Source organism: Micromys minutus, assembly GCF_963924665.1.
Source record: "Micromys minutus genome assembly, chromosome: 16".
Classification (NCBI taxonomy): domain Eukaryota; kingdom Metazoa; phylum Chordata; class Mammalia; order Rodentia; family Muridae; genus Micromys; species Micromys minutus.
This window is the reverse complement of record NC_137985.1, coordinates 12,100,337-12,114,870: the sequence shown is the minus strand read 5'-3', so window position 1 is coordinate 12,114,870 and position 14,534 is coordinate 12,100,337.

The window sequence follows — 14,534 nt, the reverse complement described above, 5'->3', positions numbered from 1 at the left end:
TTACTCCAATTCAGTTAACCGTATTTTAGTACTGCCATTTATATTAACTTAAAGCAAGTACTGTGATTTTTTAAAAGACAGTGTTTTATAATTTTCCAGAACTACTATTTGAAACTGTGTAACATTTGATTACACGCTGGGGTTTCCCTCCCATCTAACCTGTGGGCTTCGGTCACTTTCCCATACCAGAATGCTCATCCCACTAAAACTACAAAAAGCCAACATCCGAAAGTTAAGATCAGCAGTGGAGTTACTTTCCTCTCTCACTTTGATCAGCTGTGGCCACTGCCTTTGCAGTGTCCATGGGAAATGAATGCATATTTGCACATCTGCCTCACGAGCAAATCTTGGAATGGATGGTTCCTAGTGACACCAGCATTGGTGTGTGAAGGGAGCTGTCTGAGATCTGCCAATCATCTCCTCAACTGTCTCTAATCCTCTTACTTCTCTGTAGGAGTCAGTGTTTCTGAACATCTGTCACTAAAAGAAAAATCCCCTTCATTCCCTAACTCCCCGAGTTGGTAGATGTACTTGCCGGGTCTCTCTGAGTTTCTCTTCCATTCTCTTGGTTAGACTCTGCATAGAGGCATTATCCACACTGTGGTTTTGAAATAAATTAATTTCACTAAGGCTGCTTTCAGGAATCCAGTCTTTAGAATTTTTCTTACGTAAGAAGCACATTTGCAAGAATCACAAAGAAAATGACAAACTAATGGTCCAGAGTTGAATCACTGCTGTGCTTTTAATAACACAACAGCATAAAACCATCAAAGTAAAACCAACAATTCATTTCTTGCCCCCAGGAAATATGAGATGAGATTCATGCCAATGAGTCACCAGTGCTTAGCCAGCATCTCTTCCAGAGAGAATGCCTGGCTGACCCTATAATGAAGGCATAAATAGAGCTATCTGCAGGCAGTGGCGGAGGCATTGAAGAAATCTCCGCCCAAACTCCTCTGACCTACATAAAATACTGATTTCTTTAGGACACCTTCCTGCTAAGTAAATTTCAGCAGCATAGCTCTACAGAGTTTCCTGAAGACCACCGGGTCGATCGGATTGCTTCTCTGTAAACATATGAAATCGATTCTCTTGTTTAAAAGAATTAGGTTTTCTTAAGAATAAAAAAATGGGGTGCAGTGAGTTCTACAAGCAACCAAAAGTGGCCACAGCTCTAAAAAAAACTGTATCCTTTAAAGGTTTTCTAGTCTAGGTCCCATTTTCATAAGAGAGAAAGCATGCCCAGAGAGAGGAAGAGACTTACCCAGGCTCACACAGAATCTAACTCATTGACAAAACCCATCACCCATCCTTAGACACTATTCCTCACCCGTAACATTGCACGCCTCTAAGCTGCCCTGAGCTGGCAGCTGCTTCCTTCTGCTGAACCTCTCACTTCCCACTTTCCTTCACTGAAATATGCAAGAAAACAAAACAGAGACTATTTCTCTACGGGCTCTGATGGGTCCAGAGATTTGGACGTTCATCAAAATGCTGCTTTTGCCAAATGAATGTTTCTAGGCTGGGGGTAGGGCAAGCACAGAACTGTCTCCGGACTACAGTCGTCAATGGTGGTGAAACTGGCGGTGTATAACACCCCCACCCAGTATGTTTGGTGGTTTTAATGTTGTTTCCGTCTCACAAGCTCTGCCTGCCGTCTGGTCTTGTCCTGTCCACCATGATGGAAAATTAGCCAATTAGTGAGTGTCTTTGTACCTGTTGGAAGAAGAGTTGTGCAGGGACTGGTCAGGCCGAGCGAAGTATGTCAGTCTTCGTCACCCTCTAAGCAGGTTCTATGGGGCTGTTAAGGACAGACAGACAGCATGCCGCATTTATTCCCTTCTTCTGAGAGTCATCCCATGCCTGCTTTCTATGTACCCCTACCCTGCCCACTCACAAAATGCAATATATGTAGGTCAAGGCCATAATCTTAAGGTTGGAGTCACAGGGAGGCCTGGGCAGATTTACCTGGGTCTACCATTGAAGATCACTACCCCGGAAGAAAAGAGAATACATGTCCTATTGGCCTTTGTCAGCTCACTGCCTAGCCACAGAACTGCATTGCTCTGCTGAAGCTGGGAGGGCCAACACACTAACAAACAAAGAGAAGGATGACCAAGAGAAATGCTCAGAGACCCAGGAAATAACTTTAGATGAAATGATTCAGGGTGATCTGGCATTCGTGTTGTGTGGGTTGTCTAGCTTTCTCACTGCTGCAGACACTAGTCAAGTGGTTAAATTTGGACATTCTGTGCTTTGTGGGACATGGAACTTCCAAGGGGTATTTCTTTGGTGCCATCTTTCTGTGTGGTCTGTGAGGAGCTGGTGTGTGTTTTTGTTAGTGTGTGTCTTGCAACTTTCAACTGCACATCATTGATTCAGACCCACCTCTTTGAGCTTCCAGTTGTGTGTTGCAGGAGGTTTAAAGTAGCCATGCATGGGTTTGACATCAGTGAATATTTAGCCACCTGGCTAAGACAGGAAATGAATAAGGTATTTCTTTCCTTATGTAATAATGAAAAGCAATAATTTACAAGTATGTAACAATACACAAAGGCCATAATTAGTCTCTTCCAGTGTTCAGGATGCACTAGAGAATTCTGTAGTCCTTTGGAGTATGTTGGACCCATTAGTATGTCCTGTAGCACCCTTCAGTAAACAAATACCTGACCTGCTCCTATTGAACAGTTTTATGAGCCCATACTACTGCATTTTGGGAGTGACAGATGTGTCTGGAAATGGGGAGGGTTCTTGCAAAGCACTGTACCAGAGACCATGTTGTACATTTGTCTGTTATAAACAGGCTGATTTGTAAAAGATGTATGTTTTGGTGTTTAAAATGTTTATAAAATTGTATATAGGTGGTTTCAATTTCCCAGGCGTTTGTAGATACAGTATTTGATGCCTATCCGGATGCTTTAATTTGGAGGGTCGAATAGAATTCTTAGTCATCTACATTGTTATTCTACAAACTTTTGGGGTACACCCACAAAGAAGAGGACTTTAGATTTGAAAATGATGCTTTTTATTCATTTTGAAACATATCACATCTTTCCTTTGCTTCCAAGGTTTTCATTTAACTCTGTTTGCAAAAGAAGAAAAGTATATCAACTTCTTCTTAAGATGAATGAGTTTTGCCCAGTCTTAAGCACTCCAACTTCATGCCATTTCCTAGTCAGAGGGAGCTGTCATTTCTTCACAGACATGCACACTTGCCTCACCTTGCACACACATGCACACTCACCTCACCCCACACACATCACAGGCAAACTTATGCAAAGGGGAAAGTGAACAACACATCGTTGAATCTGTCTTTACACAAATGCATTGTTTCTACAGATATTGCTGTTGGCAGTATTCAGTCTTGTGTTCTTTTCTTTAAAAAAAAAGAAAAGAAATGGAATAAAAACAAAATGAACTAAAAAGACACAAAAACTAAAACGGGAGGGGGAGACCAACAGTATACAGGTTTGTAACTATCAAATTTGATCATTAAAACAAGTTTTCAAGTAAAAGGAAAAAAGGTACTATGAAACTTTATTGTGTTAGCTCTTTTTAAGCGTCATTTTGCATTCTTCGACGTGGCATTCGGGAGCTAGTACTGTTACAGGCAGAACCATCCAGCACTACCTATATCTCAAAGAGGGTCTCAGGTCTGGGGGGGAGGGGAATGATATCTCGGGTTTTTAAATGATGTGCTGATGCCCACATGGAAAGATATTGTGTAATGTCTGTGGACACCAAAGCTGTGGACCTTGCTTAATAAGAAGCAGGAAACAAAGAGTGTTGGAGGCTAGACCACTGCAAAGGTCCCTGACTTCCATCTCAGCTGAAATCACTGAACACAATGCCAGGTTTTCAAGACAGGGATCCACTTTCTCCCTCCCTCTCTCTCTCTCCCTCCCTCTCTCTCTCTCCCTCCCTCCCTTTCTCCCTCTCTCTTTCTCTCTCTCTCTCTCTCTCTCTCTCTCTCTCTCTCTCTCTCTCTCTCTCTCTCTCTCTCTCTGCCTCCCTCTCTCACTCTTTATTTTTCTCTCTCTCTCCCTCCCCCGCCTCCACACACACAAATCAAAATACAGAAACCAACTTCTTTTAAAAAGCTTGAGTCATAACTGGTGCCTGAGTCTCCTTCCAAGTGTACAGAAATGTTTCTGTATAAAGTGAAGAGAAGATTAAAATGTTTGAGGAGAGAAGACAGGGACTCAAATGCTAATCTGAGGAAGTGACCTCACCAGCAGGTGTCCCTGAGAGTCACAAGGCTCTGAAGAAGGGAGCACTCTGTGCCTGCACTCTGTGGAGTGGCTCACAGCCAGCAGAAAGGCCCCAGAGCTGCCATCAAATCAGGCTGTGCCTCAGCCTCTGCAGAACTACCCCTGCTGGGTACTGGCCAGGGTGCCAGAACCTTCATCCACAGCTCCACTGAAAGCACTATAGCTAAACAACACTCCTTTTCATACCTGAAGTCCTGTGAGGACCTGCTCACCTTTGGCAGAGCAACTTTTGGTGACTTGCCTGTAAGGACAGAAGCTGAGCACCAACTTATGACATGCACCAATTCTTTGGACAAATACTTGAATCATGGCTGACTTTGACAAATGAGAGAGGGATGGATAGAAGCATGCCCTGTTCTGTATTATAAAATGCTGTGTTCCGTACTATAGAAAGAAAATCTGCATGCATGTGTTATTACCAGCTTAGCATATACACACAATGTCAGTGGTTTGCTCTGAGTTAATCATTTCCCGGAGAACATGGTTGATATCGGCAGACAGTAACTTGACTTGCTTTTTCTAAGCGATGCCTGAACCAGACATCCACAGAGGGAAGGAAGAAGGCAAGGGGTGATGGTGAAAGAGGCACAGATGGTAGCCTCGGAAAAGAAAAAAAAGCAATCCAGACTGTACTTTTCCACTAGCTCACTCCAAAAAGCTCTATAAAAGACCTTCCCCTCTCCCCAGCAGTGTTTTCTCTGCTCCAGGTCAGAGGCAGCCTCCACTCTGTTCTTCTTACTAATAAGTCTCATGTGAGGTTTGGTATGTGGTATGACTTTGTGGCATCTCTTGGTTGCAAACTGCTAAGATGCCCTTGCACCGGAAAACCCTTCCACACACGACCAGAGGGGCAAAACCAGGCCCCAGAATGTCTTGCCCCTGTTTCTTCTGCTGCTTTTCCTGAGGTTGGTCAGTTAGGGATGAGATACAGGACAGTTCTTTGTGTGCTAATCTGCTGCTTTCTCAGAATCTCCAGATAACTCAAGGTTCAATTCCTGTCTCTCAGCACTAGCTTATGTTTGTATTCCAAGCTATAAGGTGATGAGAAATGTTTTATAAGATTTCTAAGCATCTAGTTGTTGGCAATCACAAACAGTTTGAACCAACTGAATCTCCAAGAGCACCCAACACGCCAGAAGCTACCTGCAAGCCAAGTAGTGATTTTACTTCACAGAGTATCTCTGTATATCTGTAAGTGTATGGCTTTCTTAAAAGTGTTTGATTAAAAAATAAATCAGAGGGAAATGTCGATGATGCTGGTCTACACACACACACACACACACACACACACACAGTGCCTACACCACCCCAGCTTGTGACCTGAGTGGGAAGAAGACCTTTAATCACGGTTGTGTCTACCCTGTACCGCCTTTGCAGAAGAAAAGCCTTGGCTTAAACCTTCACCCTTCCTGGTAAAGTGCTAGGGCAACTGAAAGACACTGGTCTTTCAGATAAGGTGGGGACAGGTTTTATGTCTGGTTTCTGTGCCATGGTTTTATAGTAGAAGGGCTGGACTCTAAATGGAATGAATTCTCTCTAAAGTGATCTGTCCTCGGGTCAGTCCCCAAGCCAAGTCACGCCGTGTGATAAGTCACCAGGGAAGATTAGCAGGACTCCATGCAACCACACTCGCTCCTATGGTCTACTAAAAGGCAAGAATGCAAAGAGGATGCGGTGAGAGGAGTAGCTTCGGGAAAGACGTGTTCACCTTGTCCACAAAAAGAAGAAGAAGGAGGAGGAGGAGGAGGAGGAGGAGGATGAAGAAGAAGAAGAAGAAGAAGAAGAAGAAGAAGAAGAAGAAGAAGAAGAAGAAGAAGATGATGATGATGAAGAAGAAGAAGATGATGAAGAAGAAGAAGAAGAAGCTGCCCAAAGCCCAGTTCCCAAACTCAACTCATAATCTTCTACAGGACTGCGGTCAAGTTGCAAGGAACTTTATACAGGGTTCCTTAAAATGATCACTGGGTGCAGCGACACACCCAACTCCCCAGGGTCAGCCGTGAATGGGTGCTGCTCTTGGGTGCACTGTGGACGGAAGCTGAAGTCCTCCCAACAGCGTGCAGACCTTCCTGCTCTGACCTCCTCCTCCCCTCAGCAGTGGAGGTGCTCTCCCCACAGGCTGCTGCCTGAGCAGGACGTGTGACTGTGTGCCGGTCAGTGGAACAATTCTGTCAGAAATGGGATTTGTATAAATCGCCAAGCCCTGCTCTTGGTGTAAGAAGGTGTTATCTTCAGAAATACAAGGCTTTTCTTCCAAGTCCTACCATCTCCATTTTCACTCCTCTGGTTTTAAAATTCTAATTTATTTTTAGACAGATTTTCCAACTTTATGTAGTTTTAATAAATAAAATTGGTATCAATATCAACTATGCATACACAGATGAACAAATCAGCGTTACAAACTTTAAAAATTGCTAAAAATAGGAAAAAGTAAATTTTAAGCTTAGCATATGAGGAGTCACATACCGTCATGGTGTTTTGAACAAGGTGAGTTTAGTGGTTCTCCGTCCTTCCATCTCCAGCCACAGCCCTGGCTCCCATTGACCTCACCGAACTCCTTCCTCTCTCATGAGTCCCCTTGCCACCCTGTCCCTCCCATCACTCCGCCATTCAGCATCATTCCCTCCTTGTCAGTATTCTAGGCTGTACTTTGTACTACCAACTGAATAAACAGAACTTCAAGACCCTTCTCTCCCATGAAAAACTGTTCCTTCTATTTATGTCCATGTTTCTTCGATTATTTATTGGACTACGGGTTGATTACCCCTCACCCCTCATTCGTGGATCCAAATGTGTTCCAAATTTCAAATTGTATTTAGTTTTTGATTTCTTATATATAATGACCCATGATGAGGATGTGATGTGGGCCTAAGAATGCAATTCCTTCATTTTTCATATCAAAAAGGGTATGTTAGGGGTCTGTACCCTGTCACGTGAGGTGTGTTCCCTGTCATCTGACTGTGGCTTGTTCCTCAGGTGGTGTTAGGTCAGCACTCAGATGTTTCAAGTTTTGTCACATTTGGGGCTTTGGATTAGGGACAGGCAGCTTGTATTATTTTTTTCCTCTTATTATGTCCTGAGAAGTACAAGTCCATTGCACATTTAGTTCATTTAGCCTTAGCACTGTCCATTTCTGCAAGGTAGGAAGACCCAAAATACCCCTTAAAACATTCCCAAGCAGGGTAGATAGCTCAACTGATAAAGTGCTCACTGCCCAAACATAAGGATCCGAGTTCAACTCCCAGAAGCGACTTTTAAAAGCTGGGTGTGACACAGCATTTAAGAAATCCCAGCCCTGGAGAGACAGAGACAGGCAGAGCAATGGGCGTGCAAGCCAGCCAGCCTAGCCGAGTGATCTTCAAGCCAACTGAGAAATATTGTCAAAAAAGAAAAAAAGGTGAGCATCAGGCACCAGGGCTTTAGTGCACTGCCCAGACACAGGCTCACAGCTCACACCCACTCCCCTACTAATGAAGTCAAGATTCTCATCCATTTCAGGAGCTGCTTCTTGAGACAGCGTTTAGGACTGCATCATTTCTGTGACCCAGAAAGAAACAACATTTAACTAGGTCACAAAGGAACGAGGTGACAGCTGAGGCAATCTGAGCTGGAGGAAGCTAAAAGTCTGCTGCTTGTTCTAAACGGGAGGAAATTGACTCGAGAGGAAGGAGATTAAAGTGACCAAAAGGACAGCAAATTCAGTGACAGCCTTGAAAGACAGAGATAATGTATCCAGCACAGAAGAAAAGGTTTCAGTGCCTCGGTGCAGAAGGTAACTTACTTTCTCATCCCTCAGAATATAATTAATTAAGAATCCAGGATACAAGGTAATTAGAGGAGCTGTGACCTGCAGGCATAATACTCAATTATTCTGATCATTTTTAACAATGAGAAAATTTAATTTTCTGGTCACATGGCATAGATCTTAGATTTAGATAATATGAAGAGCAATGTTTACGTAATGTCCTCAGAAAATTAAGCTATTTCCTTTGATTTTAATTTTCCAGTGAAAATCAGTATCAAATGATTGACTCAAAACTAGGCAAATGATTGTAAGAAATGAAAAAGGAACACATTTCAATTTAATTGTGTATCTTTCTTCACATGAAGCTACAACCATTCTACTTATAATCTATATCTATGTGTATATAGTGTGTGCGTGTATGTGTGCACATGTATGCATGTATTTTGTGTATATGTGTGTCTATGTGTGTATGGTTGGGTGTATGTGTGCATGTATGTGTGACTGTATGTATGTATATGTATGTATGAATGTATTTGTATATATGTATCTACATGTATGTATGTATTTTATGTTTATTTGTATGTGTGTATATATTTTTGTGTATGTGTATGTATAATTGTATTATATGTGTGCATATATGTGTCTACTATGCATGTATGTGCACACGTATGCATGTATGTTTATGTATATGTGCCTGTGTGTGTCTCTGTGTGTGAAACCTAGCACTTTTATGTGCTACAGATTACTCAGAGTTTCTCTTTCCACCTAACTCCAGGCATTGCTTCTTTCACTGTTCCCAAGGCTTCCCATAATACTTAGGAATTCATCACAAATGGCAAATGAGCTAATAAAAATAATGAAAACAAGACCCTTCTCAATAGCCACAAATAATATATTTCCAGGTAACTCTAACAAAGCAAGGGAAAGACCTGTATGACAAGAACTTAAGGCTTTGGAGAAAGAAATTTGAGAAGCTATCAGAAGATGGAAGTATCTCCCATATTCATGTATTAGGAAGATTTACATAGCAAAAATGCCCATCCTACCCAAAGCAATTGTAGTATTTAATACAATCCATATCAAAGTTCCATTACAATTCCTTATAGATCTTGAGGCTGATGCTCAACTTCATGTGGAAAAACAAGCATACAAACAAACATCCCAGTATATATAAAACAATCCTGAACAGTAAAAGAACTTTCAGAGGTATCAACATCCCTGAATTTAAGCTGCACTATAGAGCTATAATTATGAAAAATTCATGGTACTCACATTAAAAACACACAGTTTGACCCATGGAGTTGAATCAAAGACCCAGATATAAATTTGCACACCTATAGACACTTGTTTTTAATTAAAGAAGCCAGAAATGCACAATAGGAGGAACGAAAACATCTTCTAATAATGGTGGTGTTCTAACTGGATGTCTGCATGTAGAAGAATGCAAATAAATCCATATCTATCATTCTGCAAAAGTCTCAAGTCCAAGTGGATCCAAGACCTCAACATAAAGTGAGATACACTGAACCTAATGGAAGATCAAGTAGGAAATAGCCTTGAATACATTGGCATAGCAGACAACTTCCTGAACAGAACACCAATGGCTCAGGCACTAAATCAACAATTAAAAAATGGGACCTCATGAAACAAAAAATCTTTTGTAAAACAAAGGGAACTGTCAATAGAATAAAACAGCAGTCTATAGATTGGGAAAAGATTTTCACCAACCCTATATCTGATGGAGGACTGATAGCCAAAATATATAAGATCACAAGTGACTAGACATCAACAAATAATACAATTAAAACACTGAGTACAGAATAAACAGAATTCTCAATAAAGGAATCTCAAATGGCTGAGAAGCAGTTAAAGAAATGTTCAACATCCTTAAGCATCAAGAAAATGCAAATCACAACTGCTGTGAGATTCCATCTTTCATCTGTCAAGATGACTAAGATAAATAACACAAGTGACAGTTCACACTGGTGAGGGCGTGAAGCAAGGGGAACACTCCTCCATTGCTGGTGGGAGTGTAGACTCGTGCAGTCACTGTGGAAACCAATATGGCAGTTCCTCAGAACTGGGAATCCATCTACCCTGAGACAGAGCTAAACCACTCCTGCACGCATACCCAACAGATGCTCCATCTTACCACAAAGACTTGCTAAACTATGTTTATAGCAGCTTTATTTATGATAGCCAGAAACTGGAAACAATCTAAATGTCCCTCAACCAAAAAATGGATAAAGAAAATAAGGACTATCACTTGGCTGTCACAAAAAAAAAAAAAAAAAAATAAGGAAAAAAAGAAAGGAAGGGAGGAAGGAAGGAAGGAAGGAAAAAGGAAGGAAGGAAGAAGAAAGAAGAAAGCGAAGAAAAAGAAAAGAAAGAACATGGCCTCATGAAATTTGCAAACAAATGGATGAAAACTCAGTCATTCTGAGTGAGGTAATTAGAAAAAAAATCATTTGAAGTAAGGTAAGCCAGACTCAGAAAGGCAAACACAGTATGTACCCACTTGTAAGAGGATATTAGCTATCAAGCAAAGGATAACCACACGACCATGTGGTTCTGCATTTCGGTTTGCCTGCTGGGGTGTCTGAACACCACTCAGGAAACAAAACAGAGGGGGCCTTGGATCATGAGACACCTACACACTGCTCAGGGGAGGAGAAACACAGCCTAAGATGGGGGTCTCAACCCTTGTTTCTTTGGGTTAGAAACAGTGGGGGCTGGGACCGAGGCTGTGGTTCTCAGACCTCTGTGTACCCAGATGCCACTGGGAACAAAGAGGAGTTGGGAGCGGTGGCTGAAGGTTTGCAACGAGCCCAGGGCAGGGGGAGAGGAGGAATCTAGTTTAGCTCAGAGTATGTGGCAGAAACATGGAGAGGTCTTCTATGGGAGACTTAGGTGCAGGTCTGTATGACTAAGGTTTTCCCATGAGGCATTCCTTAATGAAGGAGACAGCTCCTGCTTGTCCAAACTGCTTTAGTCGTGGTTGATGAAGATACATACAACTTGCTCAGGATGAATTAGAGATTAAATACCTTTTTCAGGACTACACTCTGGACCCTCAGATACCTCATTAACATGGAGACTTCTAGGCTCTAGTTGTCATGGTCCTCTTAGTAGGGTCTCATGGTCATGTGCTCCAAGATAGAAATCTAGTCGGAAACTAGTTTGAACTCCTGCCACTCTCAATTATGAGTTTTACTGGGGTTCTGAACTGGGCTACAACCTTATCAGTTCTTCTGTCTGGTGGCTCGATCCGCTGATCCACTATTCCTCCTACTAAAACAGAGGTCATTAGAGTGATTGTCTCCTATGTTATTTGTAGTTAGAATCTTGGAAAGGGGGAGGTATAAGCATTAAAATAAACTACAGCATAAGCCAGAGGGTTGACAAGGCATAGGAGCTGGGAGGACAAGGAATTACTGAACCAACTCAATTGCTCAGTGCACTGAAATTGAGAATAAGTCTGTTCAGTTTTTTGAAGGTATTAACATCGGTCTCAAATAACATTTGATCTATTTAGACATAATGTTTTCCTTACTATTATACAAGTATCCCAAAGTTTAGTAGCCATTAGGCTCTAGCAGGTGAGTTCATCTGTTGCTGGAAGGACTCAAGGTTGTCAGCTGTGGCACGTACCACTGCCCCACACTAAATCCATCAACCCAGAAATGCTAAGTAACGAAGGGTTCTAAGAAGGGAAGCATGTATCTCCCTAGGACAGGGAAATGGAATTGATTTTGTGGGTGGACTGGGGCTAGTGGAAATGAGAACATGAGAGAGGTGTATGGGGATAGTTCAGGGTGGAAAAAAAATATGTCAAATGATCTCTTACTACTTGATGATTTTTATTTTTATACCTATGAAGTTTCTTCTTTAATTGCACAGTCAAAACTGAGCACCTAACATGATGTTTTAGAGGTTTGGCATTGTCTCTTTCTGTCATAAAGTCTGTGTCACTAACATGATATATTCATGCCTTCCTGCCCAGTGCCTGTGAACAGCCATAATTGGCAGTAAGCTCTTAGCAAATGTGTATGAGTTTAAAATAAGGACATACTGAATTATACCCTGTATAAAAAAGAAAAGGGACAAAGACAAAGCCATGTGGCCTCAAGGCTGAGTATCACTTCTAAAAACCAAGGAACAGCAAGGGCCGCAGTCAACCATGAGACACAGGGGAGATGCCTGGAGTAGATACTCCCTCATAGCCCCAAAGAAACAAAATATATTCTGCAGAGTCCCGAAGTTCTAGTTTCTAGTCTAAAGCCCAGGGGGAGTAAACGAAGAAAGACAAGAGAACATGAAAGGCACGGAATCAGGGAAGAGAAGAGAGTGTTTGATGTCCATTTGAATCTTGCTGTCAGTGCCAGAGATAGCACACTGAACTCCATGGATATTGCATAATACCTGTCACTAGGCAAGCCTCAGGAGTCACAGCTCAGACACGTTGTTAATAGAACAAAATTTATTAGAGCCTAAGCTAAAGAAAGTAATGGGGAAATTTTTGTCTCATAAATGAACATGTGAAAAGTGGGATTCACAGATGCTGGAGTGAATAAGGTAGGACAACCATTGTACACATTCACAGTACACACTGAGTAGCTGCTATTATACACTGAGTAGCTGTTCTTATACACACTGAGTAGCTGCTGTGACACACTGAGTAGCTGCTCTTATACACTGAGTAGCTGTTCTTATACACACTGAGTAGCTGCTCTTATACACTGAGTAGCTGTTCTTATACACACTGAGTAGCTACTCTTACACACTGAGTAGCTGTTCTTATACACACTGAGTAGCTCTTCTTATACACTGAGTAGCTGTTCTTATACACACTGAATAGCTGCTCTTATACACTGAGTAGCTGCTCTTATACACAGAGTAGCTGCTCTTACACACTGAGTAGCCTCTCTTATACACACTGAGTAGCCTCTCTTATACACACTGAGTAGCTGCTCTTACACACTGAGTAGCTGCTCATATATACATTGAGTAGCTGGTCTGACACAGTGAGTAGAAGAGCTTCCCTTATACTGGTAGGTACTAAATTACAATATCAGGAAATAGCCAATTGTCTAGTTGTCACCAAATTACCTACCTTCGCACTGTCTATGTAGGGTGTCCTGGTTGAGGGACCACCTCTAGAAGTGATATTTAAGCTTTGTGCTGGGACTCCAATTTGTGCAAGGACAGGAGCAAACAGCTAATGGGAGCACATTCTGGAAGAAGGAAGGCAGTGATTTAAACAGTCTAGGCATGGCTTCTGACTGCAGCTTGTTGTGTGTTGTAAGGCACCAAAAGAAGGAAGAGAAGTCAAGTGGTTGCCTCTCTGGGCTTTCCTCCTAGAATATGCAGAGCAGTTTTCATGATGGCATTATAAGGCAGTGGCACAGACGCTGTGTGGGCTCTGCCCCACAACCCTTAGATGAGACAATTATACTATTTGGGATAATTGTCTTGTAATTGCCGCTGTGATGTAAAAGCTAATGTTATCCTCCAATTGTTCTGATGTCTTTTCATGAATAATGCAGTTGTCCCGAGAGCCCTCTGCCAGTTTCTCATTTAGACTGGCTCTGTGTTTGAGTTATGCACCATTGTCTCGCAAAACTAATGTGGCAGAGACAATACAGAAAAATAATGAGGACTTGGTAATTATGGGAAATGGAAATGGAAGTAGAGAAAGGTTTATCCATGGAAATATTTCCAACCCTCAGTTGGTCTGTAGGAAACTAAGATGAACAGGGTGGTGAGAGGCAGGGTTGTCTTTAGGAATCCTGGTCTGGTGATATCTGCCTGTGCTTGGCATATTGTTCTCGGGAGCAATAGGACTTTGCTTTGATAAAGAGAAGGAAATTGTGTTTCCCACAAGGTGACTTTTCTCATTTGGATTATGTTATCATCAAACACAAACAGCTCTTACAATACGAGCTGGTGTGCATCCCAAAGACACCAATTGTTTATTTGAATGGGCAATAGGAAGCTGGTGTTTGTTTCCTGTATCTCGTACTTGGTTTAATATGACAAGATCAACTGTGTTCCAACGAATGTCAATAGAATCTTCTCAGAATTTCAATTAAGTCTACAGCCAGAGAAGGGACCATCACAGTCTATTGTAGTCTTGATTATTTATTTCTATGACAATAACATAGATGTCATTCTGACTGGGCCATATCTCAGGTCCAGCAGAAGTCAGTGTGGCCATAAGGTCAAGCAAACAGGGGCTGTGTCTTAAATGAGAACCAAATCTACCTCTGAAGAAGCTCAGAGCCCACCTGAGAAACGACAGCCATCTATACCCTGCACAATTCTTCTTGGCCTCTATATCAAGGTCAGATGCCCAGAGTTACATGAAGGAGCTTAAATAGCTGTCTGACTATTCACCTACCCATGGAGCAGGACAGCCACCGTGTACTTCACACGCAGCAGCCCAAACCTTTGCACATACTTGCACAGAAGTTAAATTCTCAGCTTCTAGAGTCAGTTTCCTCTTGTTCAATCTCCAC